The sequence below is a fragment of the Protopterus annectens genome, chromosome 5.part0 (assembly GCF_019279795.1).
Source record: "Protopterus annectens isolate FY-2018-M chromosome 5.part0, PAN1.0, whole genome shotgun sequence".
Classification (NCBI taxonomy): Eukaryota; Metazoa; Chordata; order Ceratodontiformes; family Protopteridae; genus Protopterus; species Protopterus annectens.
Genome location: NC_056735.1, coordinates 849733416 through 849750005, shown reverse-complemented (window position 1 = coordinate 849750005; position 16590 = coordinate 849733416).

Below are 16590 nucleotides of genomic sequence, written 5' to 3'. Positions count from 1 at the left end.
ATGACAGAATGTAGTATTTAGCTGCATAGATTAGAATTATTCTGTTATGGAAGCTAAGGATATGTAAGAAGAAATTAGGTAAAAGATATTACAGAAACTGAGAAGCAGGAAGTTCTTGATCATGAATAGAGATAGTAAAATATAAGTAGTGAAAATATTTTTTAGTCTCATTAGTGTTATGTACAGACATATTTCTTTCAACCAGAGAAGTTACAGATGATAATTAATAAAGAGTTTAAGGAATATATCTGGGAAGGGAATGATTTAAGTGGGATCCATTGATTCTCCCTACAGAACAAGGGTGATTAAGATTACCTGATTTGAATGGATACTTTAGAGCTACACAGTTAAGGCTTCTATAATAGTACAAGCAGAAAGGTATAAATGAAAGTGGAAAAGGATGATGATGAAATGGTAAGAGGGTCTTTCTGAAAAAAGTAGAAAGTAAGATTTTGGATGCAGGTTCTTAAGAAGAAGAATAACAACCATATAAAATATTATAATCGGTGTTGTCTATTTTTGTCTGATTCAACCTTTGGGATGTTGGAACTCACCAGATCCAACCTCAGCACTTTTTTCATAGTTTCAAATCCAGGGCTGCAGCTCCTCCCCTACCCAAAATTCCCTCCACTCCACCTTAGTACCTCAAGTCACTTTTGCAGCCTGAAGCATACAGACACATATTCAAGGGCTCTAGATTGCAATGAAAATTATTTCTTATCTTTTCAGACTTTTTTATCTAGTCTCCTCTCCTAGCCCATTTACTCATAGTTTTTTTCTGGTATTTCTTAATATAATTAAATTTAAAGTTAACACTAAGGTTACAAGCCTTTTGGGCTTGCTTAATCAATTAGCACTGGCACGCATGGATTCTGCTTTGAAATTTTGTGGAAGACTTTAAGACACCCATTGTCAATTTCCCCATTTTATGATTTTATGCATTTTGGACATAAAGTGAAAGAGATGCTAACCTGAAGTAAGCAGGATGGGAAACCCCTTTCTGCCATGGGAATCTGCTTTCTACCATCCCCCCTTCTAGAAATCAGATGGGTGGTAAGAAAATATAGTTCAGGAAGTCACAGGGCTACAACCATGAAACTCCTGCAGACAGACCTCTCCAGTGCACAGGAAGAGGTAATTCTAAAGGACATCACCCCAGAGGCAGATTCAGACTGCATAACCAGGACCACTGCTGCACTTTCACCACAAGGCTCTACCAACACTCCTGAAAGGCTGCACAACTGCTCCACTCTGGAGGCAGTTGGAGGGCACTTATTCTAACAACCACAAGCCTGGCAAAATATCACATATGATTCCTGGGTGTTAAGGGTTGTAACCAGAGGCTACTACATTCCCTTTTCTTACCCGACAAAGAAAAAGAGAAAAACAGAAAGCCTCCCAATATGCCACTCAGTGAGTGGGAATTTGCAGCAGCAGAGGTTACCAAGCTGCTAGAAAAAAAGAATCCTCTAAGAGGACCCTGAGACCAGTAAGAATCTAAGGTCTATTCAAGGTTCTTTTTAGTGTCCAAGAAAACAAGGGATCTCAGGCCAGTTTTGGATCTGAGTCATCTCAATCAGTTTTGTAAAACAGACAAAATTCCATATGGCCACACTTCAGTCCACACTGCCTCTTCTGAGGAAGGATGATTTGATATGCTCTATGGATCTCCAAGATACCTATTATCACATAAAGACTGAAATGCAATCCAGGAGGTTTATCCATTTCCAGCTGGGAGCCAATCATTATCAATTCAGAGCACTGTCCTTCAGTTTCACCACAGCCCACAAGGTGTTTATAAAAATGATGGCATTAATAGCAGCACATCTCCATCTCCTAAGGATCCAAGTTTTCCATACTTAGATGATTGGCTCCTCATTGCTACATCCAAGAATCTACTGATACCACACTGGGATATTTTGCTCCACCTGCGTTAAAATTTGGGTATAACAGTAAATCACACCAAGAGCCAACTGATTTCAATACAACAGACAGAATTAATTGGATGTCACCTGAACAATTCTCTGCACATAGCCAAATCACCAGATTACAGTCTTTCCTTATGTCTAGTTTCCACTCAAGTCATCCAACATCCCTCTCCTCAAGCAAGAATAGTATTCATCCATTGGCCTAATGGCCTTGAAAATCACTCTTGTGCTCCTAGCCAGATTCCACATGAGGGTTCTACAATGGACCCTTTCACCGTCCCCGCTCCAAAATCTGTATGAAATAAGTATGCAAGAATCACATCAGTTGGTGGATTACATCTCCAGCAGTAACAGAAGTCCAACCTTTTTGCCAGGCACAATCACTAGCCATAGTAACCATGTCTGCCTTTCTTCTGAGGTGGGGAGGCATTTTGAGGAGAGGATGGCCTAAGGTTTTTGGTCATGTCTAGTGGCCAAACTTCACATTGTTGTCTTGGAGATGAGTGTGGTACTTCTACCACTGCAGTCTTTTCAAGATGTCTTCCTCAACAGTGTGAATTTTGTCCATATAGACAACATGGTGGTAGTCTGGTATATCAACAAATGGGGGAACCTAATCTTACCCTCTTTACTGAAAGGTCATGAGAGTGTGGCAATGGGTAGTGTCTTTATATCATTTTCTGCTAGCAGCGCACATCCCAGGGACATCCAGTGTTCTAGTGGACAAACTGAGCATGTTTATTCTTATGCCGCACAAGTGGTCTGTCAACCAAACAGTGATAACTCAGATCTTCAGCCACTGAAGCCAACCTTGCTGTGACTTTTTTGTGTCCTACCAGAACAGGTGCAGCAGTTACTTTGCCTTGATCTGTCCACAGGGACAGTAGTCCACAAATGTCCCCAGGACTTGTCTATGCTTTTCCTCCAGTACCTCTGATAACAAATTTATTCAGAAAGTCAGATGATGTAAAATATGAAATCCCCATTTCCTTGTTTTGGCCCCAGCAAGTTTGGTTCTTTTTCTTGTGGCCTCATCTAGTACATCCTCCCTGGATGTTGGATCGCTATCCAGATTTTCTAGGTCACCCATCCAGAATACCTCTTCCTGGCCACAATCCATGAAAAATGACTGCTTGGATCCCCCAGTTCTAATTATAGTCAGACAGCCAGACTTTCTATTTCAGTGATCCACATTATCTTAGCGTCACTTCAATAGTCTACCAAAATGGTTTTCCATTTGGTCCTTATCAAAATGTTTGGACCCTTTCTCAGCACCTCGCCCTTCTGTTTTAGAGTTTTTTCTCAGAGCTCTTTTGCAATGGTTCTGTTTTTTCTACTATCAAAGTACAAACGGCTGCTATTTTCAATTTTCACATTGAAAAAAAAATGACACCTCTGTAACATCTCTGATAATTTCCAAAGTCTTCCTTAAAGGAACCATCTTGCTGACACATCTAATTAGGGACCCCATTCTCACCTCCGATATCACAACTTGCTACAAACTTTAACCCACCCCTTGAGACAGCAGCTTCTTCAGACTTACATTTTTTCTCTTGGAAAATAATTTTCCTAGTTGTAGTCACTTCAACAAGATGAATCATTGAGCTACAAGCCCTTTCATGCAAACCTCCCAATTTAATTTTCCATAAAGACAGATTTACGTTACGAACTAATGGATCTTTTCTCCCTAAGGTGACATCCCAATAAAATCTAAGCCAATCTATGTTCTTCCCAATATACTCAAACAAAGGAGAGTATATACTGCACATTCTGAAAGTTAGACCAACTTTTTATTGCTTTTTCCGAGGCTAAACTGGATAAGGGCATTTCCAAAGTTACCCTTTCAAAATAGTTGTCAGAGTGTATTTATTTTGCCTATGCTAAAAGAGGTCTACAAGGGTGGTAGCTACCTCTACAGCTTTTATGAATGGGATTCCAGTTGATGACATTTGTGCAGCAACAGCTTGGTCTATGTTTCACACCTTTGTGTTTCATTAAAAATTGAATGTACAATCCAGAACACATTTTTCCTTCGGTTCCACCATCCTCATGAACATCCTTCCCTGATATCATCCAGGTGTTTTGCAGCTTGGGAATCTGCCCCAACGGTTGAATCAGATGAAAATAGACAACATCAGATATGAAAATTATGTAATTGCCATACTCATAGATCAGTGTTGTCTTATTTCCTTCTGGTTCAACACACCTCCCTTTTTCCCCCCTTCCAATATTATCATTGACATTTCTAGGTGACCAGGTGGATATTCCCTCAATTTCTGTCTGTTTACAGCTCTCTAGGCTGTGTTTTATTTGATTATGAGATCATTTGAATTTTATATTATTATGATTATGTGCAGAAAGTTAGCTAGTATATCTAGCAAACTTAATCTGAGGTAGTAAGGTGGGGTGGAGAGAAATATGTGTAGGGAAGGAGTCAAAATCCTGGATGCAAAGCTTCGCAAAAGGCACCAAGGTTGGATCTGACTACACTAAGGTTGAACTGGATGAAAATAAGACAACACAGATCTATCATTATGGTAAGTATATAACTTTTATATTTATAAAGTAGCAGAAAGTATTCTAACAACAAAGCCAAAATGGGAGTGGGTGGTGAAAGCTAGGGAAAATTTTTGGCTAGGCTTATATAGACCCCAGGGCCAATAGCCTAGTACCTACCTATAAACCTATGAGAGAGATTTTACCATTAGGGATGGCTGCAAGTAGGAGTATAGAAAATAGGTAAGAGGGAGCCAAATTGTACTGGAAAAAATTGGCAAAGGCACAAAGATATTGGGAGCAAGTAACTAGAGAGGGAAAGGAAATGTATTTGATGAGGCTAAGCCAAAGTTTGGACTGCAGATTAGAAACTGTCTTCCTTACTAGTGATTAATAACAGAGTATAGCCAAAAAGAACAGTATAAGAATGTGTTAAGTGAAAGACCAGCTATGGTACAGTTTCAATTTAGTCTAGAACAAAAGCTGCTGTTAAAAAGGGATAAGTAGTTGGGCATATAAAAATGTTGCAAAATAGCAACAAGAACCAATTAGAAAAACTTATAAGAATTGGAAAAAGAGAATGGAAAGGCAATTTATTAAGGAACAATTGGAGGACATTGGAAAGGCTCAAAATTATGCAACAAAAGTCCAAAAGCTGTAGAATTTATGCATGGAAGTGTTTCCATAGGTATTTGTATACCCCAACTAGACTTTAGAGAATGTTTTCTCAGGTAGATATCAAATAACAAAGGTGTGGTTGAAAGGAGAGAGGTAATTGGGAGCATTTTTTTCGGTGGGGGGTTGTAACGAGTTGGCAGATTTTAAAAATTCTGTATGGAGTAATTTGTCAGGACATCACAATTATATTATTTGCTTAGTAATCTACAAATTCTTTTATAGAACCCAAAACACAGATATTGCCAATTTACCTTATTAAAGGTAAGCAAGACCAAATATATAAATGTTATCATGTACCTAATACTCTGTCCATACTTCCAACAATAAGCATCCACTTTCTGAAATACTTTTCTCATCCTGTAATGTGTATAGAAATACTTGTGAAGACACATTCATGCAAATATTTTAAAAGAATGTGACTTAGTAGAATATCTAGACATTAAGCAAATAGCCTGCTATGTTATCAGATGTGTAGCAAACTGACTCACTGATAGAACCCACATAGTGAAAATAGAGGAAGCCACCTCAAGCAGTAGACCCAGAACAAGCAGCATACCCCAGGGTTCTGCCTTCAGGCCTCTGTTATTTGGGATATACTTTTCTGAGATGCAGGCCAAAACCAGTGGGCTATGGCTGACCAAGTTTGCAGATAACTGCAAGCTGAGTGCTGTCATAAATTCCCCTAATGATGTGGACATCCTCCAAGAGGGTCTCACTCAGACAAATGATTGGTGCCAGAAACATGGCCTCAAGCTGAATACCAAAAAATGCATTATCATCCCCTTTGGGGAGAGTGATGTCCCCACAAATTATCACATTAATAATAGTGTCCTAAGCACTCACTCAGTCGTGAGGGATTTGGGCACCCAGGTTGATAGAAACCTGACTTTTGACCACAATGTTGCTTCCGTTGTATGGAAAGCTTCTACATCGCCCACCTCATAAGTAAGGGTATCTCATCCAAGAACAAGGAGGTCATAACATCCCTGTATTTTTCCCTTATAAGGCCCATTATTGAGTGTAACGTACCTTTTGGCATGTACCCCGCAAAGCACATGCAGCAGTTGGAGAGACCACAGAGGTTCCTCACCAGGAGAATCCAGGGCCACAAACATCTACCATACACAGATAGGCTAAAAGCCCTATCCCTCTACTCAGTTTCATATAGACTCCTCAGAGGTGACCTCTATCTGGCATACAAGGCAATCATGGACCCCACCTTGATGGGACTGCTGCATATCCGCAAGTCAAGCTCCACTCGAGTAACCTGCACTTGTTGCTTCAACCTGGTCTGTGACATCAACATGACTTCTTGGCAGGACAGATTTGTGTCCCAGAGACTCCCTCATCTATGTAATAGAACTCCCTCTCCACATCAAGCAGAGTATCTCTTTACCACTTTTTAAGTGCAACCTGGAAAACTGGATGGGAAACTGAAAATATACCCCCTGGGATTCCACCCATGTCCCTGCTGGACAGGGGTATTGGGTGCTGATTTATCAAAACATGGCCTAAACTGTTGGCTAGGCTTATAAGGGCCTCAGGGCCAAAAGCCTAGTAACCTCCATGATCCTATGATCCTATGTATTATATCTAACTCTACTTCCAAAATTGATTCCATCCTTTTTTGATCTTTCAGTGTTTTGTTACCATGCTTAAGACCTGTTCAAATGTCATCTAGGAGTCTGTAACCAGTTGACTAAGCCAGAAAAGCATGTTTTCCAAAAAAATAAACCTACCTATTTGTTGAACTCTCTAAGAGGACACAAAGATTCTTTGTCAGTATGAAGCGTCCTCCATAGCTTAAGCTCTCTTAATGCCTTATAACCCTTATAACCCTTACAACCAACCTCCTTCCAAATGGGGTATCTTATTCAGCCTCCAACAATAATGTAACACTTTATAGCTATGTCTTTTTAAACAGTTCTTTTAACCATATTTGTCAAGGTATCTTTGTCAAACCTTCATACTCCATTTGCAAAAGACCCAGTAATCTATAGTTCTGTTATACCTTCATATTCCATTTGCAAAAGGCCCTGTAACCTATAATTCTGTTGTACCTTCACCCACTTATATCATTAATTATTCCTTTTCATTGCATTACATTTCTCCCAGATAATTACTTCCATTTTCTATATGTACAATATTTTAAATCCCCTCTCTTCTGGTATCACCAGTCTGCCTTCTTTTATGAACAACTTGATTTAGGTAGGAAACATCTTACGTATTTGATATATTAAAACTTACAGCCTGCTCATCACATATGATTGCTCAAGTTTCTTTTAGTATATCTTCCTAACTTGTTAAAACCAATGTTTTCCATTTTGTATCATAGTTTCATATTGCTAATAATAACTTACCCTGCACCACCTCATGGTTTAACATTGAATGAGGTATATGTAATTTAACAAAGAAAAACTGAATGCAACAGTAGCTAAATGGAGACTCCAGCAAGGAAACAAAAAGAATAAAAACAAATATAAGTAGATTCCAAACCACCAGAAAGCTGAATAAACACTTTATTTAATCTAAATAGACATTGTCTGGCACTTTATTTGGATTTACTAAAGTGTTTATTCAACATTCTGGTGGTTTGCAGTCTACCAGTATTTGTATATTTAATTAACTCATTTTGATAGCATTTATTTATCCATGCCATATAAATTTACCTCCTTCCCAGATACAGTAATGTGTCATGTTCCTTACTGACTTTAACAAGTTCCCTAGAATTTCAGCAGAAAATGATTAAAATAAATATAACAGATGTAAAATGAAAAAAAAAATTATCGGTTGTACCTTCCTATCTCCAGCCTATTATTTTCATCTCTGACAATCCTCCCTTAATGAGCTCGTTAAGTTTTCAAATTATCTACTTAGAAATTTCTCTGAAATATGTCCTAAACAGATTCAAGGTTTTTAATATTCTCATACTTCTATAAAAAATCGTAATTATTCTGGAGTGTCAAAGAAGGGGCAAAGTTTATTAAAACTGTTCTTACTTTTGTTTATTGTGTTTTCTGTAACAAGAACACTTTGCAAATGTATCTAATGAAATAATCTGGTCACATCTTTACCCAGGTCAATCAAATACACCACAGTATCATCCAGAAACAAAGAAATCTTAAAACTCTTCCTATTTTATTTTATGATTCGACTATACAAATCATCTAACCAGCACAGACAACAGCTTTAAATGCAATGCAAAATGCATCAGTGACAAAGTAAACCTTCCTGAGTACCTCTTCAGATTCACTGGCATACTCATGTTTATTTTACCTCTGAACCTTACTTCTGTAAAAATAGGCCTTAACATCTCAATAATATAAATCGGGAAACTAAATTTTACCAAGTCCTACCATTCTACTTTGTCAAAGACATTCTTGGCATCAAGGCTCACTGTGAACAACAGATCCTGAATATTCTATGCATTCTTTAGCAACATAACTGTCTTTAGAATATTATCAAATGTTTGCTTACCACTAACAAAACCCACACTGGTCACATTCCACAAACTGGGGTATTATTCTTGCCATTTTTGCCAAAATTGCCTTAAGCTACTTGTATTCATGATTTAACAATTTAAGTAAATAAACATGCTCAGTCATTATTCATTTCTTAGTTGTTTAGGACCTTGATCTATGACTATAGGAATAGTATGTAAACTGTGTTGGACTTCAGTTATTTCCAATACTCTTGTATAAACAGTTATTCACATCCTCATCTTGGGGACAAATGTCATCCTAAGTTCTCCACTGTCTTATAGCATTTTGACAAGAAAAACCCAGTCAAGCTAGACGTTTCAGTGTGTGATACCTTAAACTTTCTGTAATGGAGGTCCATGGGATATATGCAAATTACCCCTTAAGGACATCAAGCATTTCAGCTACATGGCTTCTGAATGTCCATGACTTTTTTTTACTTTATAAGTTTTTATGATTACATTTAGGACAATAAAGCCAAATCCCACTAGCTGTGGACATACATATTTCGGCATTTTTATTGACATAACATCAACAATAACCATCTATTAACACATCAGCAGGTGTAATTGGGAAATAGAGACCAATAGCACTTTAGCATATTTTACCCTAGCAATGTGAAATTTTCCTGGAAAGGCAATATAAGCCTGTAACAATAAAATTAAATGCTGTGACTCATGTCAAGTATTTAGAGTTCAAATACCTTGTCTTTGTATCCATAAACATTCTACCTCACTGATTGGCATTGGTGGCAAATCATCTTTGTTGTGGAGTGACTGCATTCCATTAAAGTGCTTGATTGCCCCCCCCCCCCATCTCAGTTGGTTCTCGAGCTGCTATAGCCTCATTTCAAGCCAAAGTCACTGCAATACTGCCTGTTGTAGTTGCCTTAGGTGTATGTTAACAGCAATCTAGCAGTTTGTGTTACTGTCTTTAAAATTCTCAGGACTTGTCTTACCTCCTGTCTTGCTGCAGTTCTACAGATTGTTTTCCTGGTGTTTACTAACCGGTGAGCCAACCCTGTCCATTCAGCCCTTGCTATGCTTCAGTTTCACTCAGTTTCCCTACATTACCCCCAATTCTCACCCACCCCATTAGATCTATACTTATACCTCACGTAATTCACCTCTTCTACTCATTCTCCTATCCTGTACCTAACTGCACTATCCAATCACAAACTGTTTTCATTATACCATCTCCACTGACTTCTGTTCTAAATTCCTTCTCAAATCTCAGTCTGCTCCCTCCCATCAAAACCTACCTATTCTCCACACTATCATCACTGCGCATTACCTAACCTCACCACATTGCAAGATTTTTACATCACTAACCATGCTGTTTCCTCCTGTATCACCTTGTTCATCCTCCTCCTCTCATTCCTAACATCTCCACCAGTCATAATAATAAATAAGCACACCTCAGCCATTACTTCATCTTCAACTAACAGCCATCTTCCCACTAGCTACTCAAAAATCACTTCAAGCTTATTTCCAATAACTCCATTCCACTAGTATAACCTCAAATACTAAAAAATGTCAGTCCTAATGTCAAGGTAATACTTTTACTCATCTCTGCTAAAAATTCCATAATAAACAAACCATGTTTCTCCATCATGCGTCAGTGTGGTGACATACACCCCAAACCAGGTCCCAATCAACCCCCAGACCAAAGAATACATCCTAAAAGTTTAAAAATAGTCACTCTAAACATTAGAAGCATATGCAGCAAAATCAGAGATTCTCATGCCTGGATGACCCAACACAACCCAGACATCCTAGGCACAACAGAGACATGGATAAAGTTTGAAATAAAAGATGCTGACATATTATCCTTGCTTATAATATTATTAGGCTCAATAGAACACATAAAAAGCAGGTGGAACAACTGTAATCTTCCCAAATATGCTCACAGTAACTCCCTATACAGGCATAATCCCAAATTTTGGAAAAGCAGAAATCCTAATCTCATTCCTAGAACTTAACAGAGCCAAGAGTATATGCATTGCTATGCTATATATATATCCCCAGGACAGAACATTCCAGTACTTGAAAACATTATATCCCGGATAGCAGATACAATCACAAATGAAATTGCCCTCCTGGGGATATAAACATTGACTGGCAGTCTTCATCTGCAAATTCAGCATTCAACAGCATGAACCTCTTTGGATTCACTCATCTTATTAATACATCAACAAGCTATGGTAAAAATAATACCCAACAATCTCTCCTGAACTGGATTCTGATTACCAACCCATTTAATTTACCTTCTCAGTTACTCTCTCTGATACACTAAGTGACAACCTGCCAGATTGTACCTACAGGAGTATTACACAACTAACAAAGGAAAATAAACTCAAAACTACCACTAATCTCTCCAGTTTCTCCAATGAGTCTTTCATTGAAATTCTGAAAGCACTTAACTGGTCCATCCTAAAAAGATGCCCCTTAAAATATGCAGTTGAATACTTCAGTGCAGCATTTCTGACTATTCTTAATACCTTAGCCACACAGTATACAAAAAGAATTAAAAACAGCCACACCCCATGGCTCACTAACCAGTGCAAATTCCTTATGAAAGACGGAGACAAAACATGGATTAACTGGCAAAAAAATAAAAATGACAAAAATTGGAAACTATTTAGACAGCTATGAAACTAAGTCAAGAAACACGTTAACAGAGATAAAAGTCTTATTATACTCACCTACAAGATAACCATAAAAACAACCTTAAAAAATCTGTTCCTCGATATCCTCTCTCATCAACCCAGGTACAAAAAAATGATCCTAGCCCATACCCAGACATTCTCCCTCTTCAAACAGTTACCTGTTTCAATACATACTTCATAGAATGCATAGCCAGCTTAACCTCAAACTCACCTAACACACCCCCTTCCACACAGCTAACTTCCCCTTCCTTAGATCCTAGCACATTTCCTTCACAAAACTCACCTAGCTGCAACCTGTCCAATTCATATACAGACAACTGCAATCACTTTACCCTTTAACCCGTTTCTATAACTGTCATAAAAAACGCTTTTACATAAACTAAAACTTTGTTCCTCTTCAGTCAACCTTCTACTGGACTACCTACATTTAACTGCAGATGGAATAGCATACCCAATCAACATTCTTATTAATAGATCAATAACAGAATCCTGTGCCCCTAGCATATAGAAATGAGCATATTATCCCCTTACATAAAGGAGGTAATTCTACTGGCATTACAAATTTCCATCCCATAGTCATCCTGTCTTCCCTCTCTAAAATCCTTGAAAAAATATATACATCAACAATTTCTCCACTATCTTTTATAAAATAAGGTAATCACAGATATGCAAAATGGATTTCTGCCATACCACAGCACCTCCACTGCATTGCTATCATTTATAGACACTATTACTAAAGGTTACAACTCTAATAAACTTGTATCTGTAGTATTTATAGTATAAAACACCTTTGACATGGTCTCTCACAGTAAACTTTTCAATCAACGTTCCACCTGGGTCTATCATCTCCTTCTAGTCAATGGTTCTCTAGCTACCTTGCCAACAGGCAACACGCTGTAAAATGGCAAGGATCCATCCCTGCATACATTCCCACTTCCACAGAAGTCCCACAAGGATCCATCCTTGGCCCTCTACTATTCCAAATTTTTATCAATAATGCACATGTATGTTCTTGTGAAGGCACATTGATTCAATATGCAGATGACTCTGCCATCATCTGTTCTTCATACACCTTAACTCACCTCCAAGAAATCACTCAACAAGCTGTTATTACCATTGAAACCTGCCGTACAAGAGCACAACTCCTACTCCACCCCCCCAAAAAACAAACTCTTCCTCTTTACCCCCAAAACTCATACTCCTAACAAAACATCTTTCAAAATCTTTTTTGGCAAATGGCACTGAAGTTGAATTAGTCCAATATATCAAACTATTAGAAGTCATAATAGATGATAATCTTAACTTTGACCTCCATATCCAAAACAATATCAAGAAAACCTATCAAAAACTAGGAGGGCTATACAGAAACAAACATTTTCTGAGCACACCCACAAAAAACACTCTAGCCAAAACCTACTTTCTGCCCTTCCTACTGTATAAAGCACCAATTCTAACCAATTTAGAATCCTCCATAAAAAACAAGATTGAAAACTGCTGCAACAGGATTTCCAAGTTTGCTACTAATTCATCCTCCTTTACCCATCACTGTAAAGCTCTGTATTCCTTTAGCTGGCTAGAACACTTCCCCCACCTCTCCTACACTCAACTTATAACAATAAATAAAATTATGCACACACCATTAACCTGCCCAGCTTTTACCCTTTAATAAACATATATTTCCCAAAAATAACTCGTATCAGAAGACAAAAAACTTTTCACCATAAATAAACCAAATAAATCCCCTGGACAAAGCCTATACGCATACTCAGGAGCAGAAAAACGGAACTCCTTAGCTCTAACCACCAGTACTATTTTTAACCTACCCACCTTTAAGTGCACCCTAAAAGAATACTTTACAAAACCTTGGACCTGCTCCTGTGCCAATCCTGGCTGAACTTACTCACTATACTTCAACCATCCCCTTCAACCTAAGTCTACTTCACAACCCTCTCCAGCCTCCTACTGCACTCCTTTTCTTTCCCACTAACTTACCTTATCCACATCATCTCTGCAGACATTTTCTCTACTTCTTTCTCTTTCCTCTCTACTCACCTAAATTACCTGAAGACACCCCACCCTACATTCTTCTTATAGTCTCCTTCTCTCCATCCTTCGTCCTTCTCCCTTCTATAACCATAGCATGAACACCATCTCTCCCACAAAGACATCACTTAGTTTCCCCTCACTGTCTTTAATCATGCCATCGCTATTTCTTTAAATATTTTACTAGAATTGCCTCAGGTTTCATTTATTACATACTAATCTATGTAACATATAATATGACTTTTTCCTCGCATATTTTCTCCAGCTCATGTTTTTTGTTTTTCATTGCCATCTACCATGAATCACATGTTCTATGTTTTTCTCATTACAATGTTTTTTCACTCTTATATTTTGTAGTGTAACATGATACTTTTTGATTTAAAATATCTGTACTTGATGTTGTGTAGTGTGACATGATACTTTGTGATTTAAAATATCTGTACAAAGTTTTTGAAAGATTATGATTGTGGAGCTTATCTCCCTGGACCTCCACTGAAAATGTTCACTTTCTGGTCCAGTTGGACTTTTCCACTAAACAAATGTCAAATAAATAAAAAAAAATAAATAAATAAACATAATCTTTTCCCAGTTCCTTTAAACAAGAAAGGTGTTTCTTTTTTTAACTACCTTTATTGAATTATCACTTGTGACATAGGCACATTTACATTAATACAAAAGTAACCAAACCATATAAAATTGACATTAACAAACATTATACTTCACATGTATTGCTATATGTCATATAACCTAAGCTACATTACATAAATTATTCAATTCCTGCCAATTTTTTAAACAAGAAACATCTTTATTAAACCATCACTTACGCAACACAATCCTAGTTGCAGGCATTTTACCTCACAAACTATACTGACACACTCCCAGTTGCAAACATTATACATCACTTATAATCCACCCAATCATTTTCAGTCAAACATTACATAGCTTATTAGTCTTGCCTTCTTTTAAACCTCATTCCTCCCCTGTATGCATTGTTCCCACAATTCCCATTTTCCTATGTAGTTTGCTCCTACCCTTTTTTAAAGATCTCAATTCCAGTTGTTTTATCTCTGTTACTATATTCACTAATTCTAATATAGTTCATTTAGATTTTGATTTCAATTTTCTAGTGATTGCTTTTTTGGGGATCCTATCAGCAGACCGAAGACGCATGTTTTCGAATGTGTCTTGGTCGAACTGACAAAACCGAAACTGCAAAATATCAAAGCGACATGTAAGAATTCTTAGCCTGGGAAAGAATTTGCTTAGCTGCTTCGGTACTTTGCCATTTTCTGCACTGTAGTGTGGTCTTGGAGTTAGTATATTTAAGTAGGGGGTGGGGGGCACAGCTTAATCTCAGTCCCCCCACTTAATCTCATGTTTAATGTGCTTACTTTTTTTTTTTGTTGGAACGGTGATTTTTTTTTCCCTTGGACAGTTCGGTTTTGTAAGCTTCCGCTTACATGGGGTCGATTAATCACCATTCGCTTACCTAAGCATTCAGTGATCTAATATGGACCCCTTTTTTGGCAGCCATATAATTAGACACAGCATGTCTAGACAATTCTGATTCTTTATCATAGCTCAGAAAAATCATCTCCCTCGTCACAACAATCTGCCCACCCAGAATCTCTGACAGTGCATCCTGCAGGGAATCCATAAAGTCCACCAATCCATCTCACTCACAGAAAATATGTTCCTAAGTACCTCTTTCTTCCCCAGCACACCTCCAGCATTTGCTGTCTACCTGAGGAAAAATTCTCTGGAGTCTACTTGGGGTATAAAAATATCTATGTAAACATTTCCAAGCAAAAATTCTAAATCCTCTAGATTTTGTTGCATATTTGGAAGATATACGCATATCCTCCCATTGTTTCTTTCTGAATTGCTTATCCATTCTCTCTTTTATTTAATTATTTATTGACATTTGTTAACCGAGTTTGTCCAACTGGGCTTGTGGCCCATTTTCAGTGGAGACCTGAGGAGAAAAGCTCCAGTAATAAATTTTAAAACAAGTACAATTTTAAACAATATTGATATAATAGCAGTTATAGCAAAACAATTCACATATGTTGGGTTAGATGCATAAAGTTAAAGTTGCATTAAAAAGAAGCTAAGTAACAATTTTACATTGATATAGTTCAATAGGTCAACAATAAACATTTTTGTTTGTATAAAATTGTGCAAATGTATAGTAGACACACTGGAGAGAGAGGTGCAATCAGGTACTTAGTATGGTCTTTTTGAGGGTACATAAAGGGAAGGAAGACTAGATAGGCTCATGGCAAAAGCAGGTTCTGGAATTGAGAAACTAAGCTTTTAGTTCATTTTTAAAGTGTGAGGTGTGGGAGATTGAATGTAAGTCAAGGGGAAGTTTGTTCCAAGCATGTGCAAGGGAGTGTTTGTAGAGTAGTTTGCCTACTGACTTTTTTGGGTGGGAGATATCAAGTAATTGTTGGTTAGAAGTATGGAGGGTCCAGGATGGAATGTAGATGGAGACTAAGGAAGACAGAGATGGACAGAAGGAGGGTTTATAAAGAATAGAGTATAGCATATGAAATTGATAAGATAGCAGAAACTGGGGAAGTTCAAGCCATTGAAGAGAGTTTAAAGAAATGCAGTGGTGTGAGTTGTATGGGGAGTTAGTAATGAATCTGGCTATTTTATGGTAAGTCTGTTGCAGTTTGTTTAGAGTTGAGACCTGGATATTGATAAGAACTGGAGCGGCATATAAGAGGGAGGAGAGGAGGAGTGCCTGGCCCACGGTAAGTCTAGATTCAAGGGTTAGGAATTTTTTGTTCCGATATAGCAGACCTAGTTTCTGTTTTTTTTTTTATACTTTGGAGTATGTGTAGGTTGAACTTGAGTTCGTCATCGATAATGACCCCTAGGAGTTTTGTGTGGGTTTCAGGTTGGATGTTTGTATTGTTAGAAGATGTAATAAAAAAAGAGGTTTTTGTGATGAGAAAGAGAACGAGGAAGGAAAAGTAGGAGTTTGGTCTTTTTGGGATTTAGGATCAATAGATTGTGAGAGAGCCATTGTTCAGTGGATAGTAGGGCCTGTTGGGTCAAGGAGTGTAGTTCAGGAATGTTATTTGAGATGGATATGTGTGGAGTCGTTGGCATACTGAATAAGGGAGGATTATTTGCATGAGGTGTAAAGATCATTGGTGAAGATGTTAAACAAAAGGGGTCCCAAGATGGAGCCTTGGGAAACACCAGTGGAGATGGGAAGGAAAGGTGAGGAGGATGAGAGCCATTTGACAGATTGTTCCCTGCCAGATAGGTAACTATTAAACCA